Below are 3035 nucleotides of genomic sequence, written 5' to 3'. Positions count from 1 at the left end.
CATTGAGAGATGGACATGGTTTAGCTATCATGTAATGAGGGTCAGAATAAAACTTGCTCTCCCCCCGCTCGTCCCCTCTATTACCTACTAAAACACGCTTCTCCTTGTATGGTCATTCAAAAACTTTCATTTCTCTTTTATCCACTAGGGGGCACTGGAACAGCTTATACAGTAGGGTGTGAAGTTAGCAACCAGAGGTGTGGCATAATCTAAAATTATAAATGCTATGCACAGCTGGCTCCTCCCCCTTCACCCCCCCCATCCCTCAGTTTGAAAGATTGTGCTGGAGGCACAGCACTGAGAAGCAGCTCCTACTCCATTACACAGTACTGATTCTGCGTCAACCTAATTATAAGGGGGACAAAAGCCTTAAGATTAGAGAGACAAAGATCCCATCTGAAGGGATCTGCACCTCTCTACAGGAGATCCAGGAGCACAGAGAGATTAATGCAGCAGCCAAACCTGAGTGAGCGCTGGTTGTATCCAGAGCCCTAGTGTTAGGGAGAATGTATATATAGGAATAGACTACAAGGGGGTCCCGATCGTACATGAACCGGCACCCACACCACTTTATTCCTCCCGGCTCCCAGTGGCTCTTTATGCAAGCGCAGCCATCCCCTGCTCGCCCCGCTCCCTTCAATGGGACACGCAGCCAGAGAGCACAGTGCTCTGCGGGACCACTGGCACGAAGGCCGGGGGAGATTACTGAATAGAGAGTCTAGACGGGGAGAGGGATGGACGCGGAGTGCTGGGACCGGCAGCGGCATAGGTAGGATGCACATCGCGGTAATAGAGCGGCCACACAGGTGCTGCAGCGGTACAGATGTGGAGCAGCACAATACAGGCAGGCAGCGGAGCGCTGGGACCGGCAGCGGTGTAGGTAGGATGCGCTGTGCGGTAATATAGGAGCCACACAGGTGCTGCAGCGGTACAGACATGGAGCAGCACAATACAGACAGGCAGCGGAGCGCTGGGACTGGTAGCGGCATAGGTAGGATGCGCTGCGCGGTAATATAATGGCCACAAAGGTGCTGCAGTGGTACAGACGTGGAGCAGCACAATACAGACAGGCAGCGGAGCGCTGGGACCAGCAGCGGTGTAGGTAGGATGCGCTGCGCAGTAATATAGCGGCCACACAGGTGCTGCAGCGGTACAGACGTGGAGCAGCACAATACAGACAGGCAGCGGAGCGCTGGGACCGGCAGCGGTGTAGGTAGGACACGCTGCGCGGTAATATAGCGGCCACACAGGTGCTCCAGTGGTACAGACGTGGAGCAGCACAATACAGACAGGCAGCGGAGCGCTGGGACCGGCAGCGGTGTAGGTAGGATGCGCTGCGTGGTAATATAGCGGCCACACAGGTGCTGCAGCGGTACAGACATGGAGCAGCACAATACAGACAGGCAGCGGAGCGCTGGGACCGGCAGCGGTGTAGGTAGGATGCGCTGCGCAGTAATATAGCGGCCACACAGGTGCTGCAGCGGTACAGACATGGAGCAGCACAATACAGACAGGCAGCGGAGCGCTGGGACCGGCAGCGGTGTAGGTAGGATGTGCTGCACAGTAATATAGCGGCCACACAGGTGCTGCAGCGGTACAGACATGGAGCAGCACAATACAGACAGGCAGCGGAGCGCTGGGACCGGCAGCGGTGTAGGTAGGATGTGCTGCGCAGTAATATAGCGGCCACACAGGTGCTCCAGCGGTACAGACATGGAGCAGCACAATACAGACAGGCAGCGGAGCGCTGGGACCGGCAGCGGTGTAGGTAGGACGCACTGCACGGTAATATAGTGGCCACACAGGTGCTGCAGCGGTACAGACATGGAGCAGCACAATACAGACAGGCAGCGGAGCGCTGGGACCGGCAGCGGTGTAGGTAGGATGTGCTGCGCAGTAATATAGCGGCCACACAGGTGCTCCAGCGGTACAGACATGGAGCAGCACAATACAGACAGGCAGCGGAGCGCTGGGACCGGCAGCGGTGTAGGTAGGATGCGCTGCGCAGTAATATAGCGGCCACACAGGTGCTGCAGCGGTACAGACATGGAGCAGCACAATACAGACAGGCAGCGGAGCGCTGGGACCGGCAGCGGTGTAGGTAGGATGCGCTGCGCAGTAATATAGCGGCCACACAGGGGCTCCAGCGGTCCAGACATGGAGCAGCACAATACAGACAGGCAGCGGAGCGCTGGGACCGGCAGCGGTGTAGGTAGGATGTGCTGCGCAGTAATATAGCGGCCACACAGGTGCTCCAGCGGTACAGACATGTAGCAGCACAATACAGACAGGCAGCGGAGCGCTGGGACCGGCAGCGGTGTAGGTAGGATGCGCTGCGCAGTAATATAGCGGCCACACAGGTGCTCCAGCGGTACAGACATGGAGCAGCACAATACAGACAGGCAGCGGAGCGCTGGGACCGGCAGCGGTGTAGGTAGGACGCACTGCACGGTAATATAGTGGCCACACAGGTGCTGCAGCGGTACAGACATGGAGCAGCACAATACAGACAGGCAGCGGAGCGCTGGGACCGGCAGCGGTGTAGGTAGGATGTGCTGCGCAGTAATATAGCGGCCACACAGGTGCTCCAGCGGTACAGACATGGAGCAGCACAATACAGACAGGCAGCGGAGCGCTGGGACCGGCAGCGGTGTAGGTAGGATGCGCTGCGCAGTAATATAGCGGCCACACAGGTGCTGCAGCGGTACAGACATGGAGCAGCACAATACAGACAGGCAGTGGAGCGCTGGGACCGGCAGCGGTGTAGGTAGGATGTGCTGCACAGTAATATAGCGGCCACACAGGTGCTGCAGCGGTACAGACATGGAGCAGCACAATACAGACAGGCAGCGGAGCGCTGGGACCGGCAGCGGTGTAGGTAGGACGCACTGCACGGTAATATAGCGGCCACACAGGTGCTGCAGCGGTACAGACATGGAGCAGCACAATACAGACAGGCAGCGGAGCGCTGGGACCGGCAGCGGTGTAGGTAGGATGCGCTGCGCAGTAATATAGCGGCCACACAGGTGCTCCAG

The sequence above is a fragment of the Pseudophryne corroboree genome (assembly GCF_028390025.1).
Source record: "Pseudophryne corroboree isolate aPseCor3 chromosome 3 unlocalized genomic scaffold, aPseCor3.hap2 SUPER_3_unloc_55, whole genome shotgun sequence".
NCBI classification, from domain to species: Eukaryota; Metazoa; Chordata; class Amphibia; order Anura; family Myobatrachidae; genus Pseudophryne; species Pseudophryne corroboree.
Note: the sequence above shows the minus strand (reverse complement) of the source record.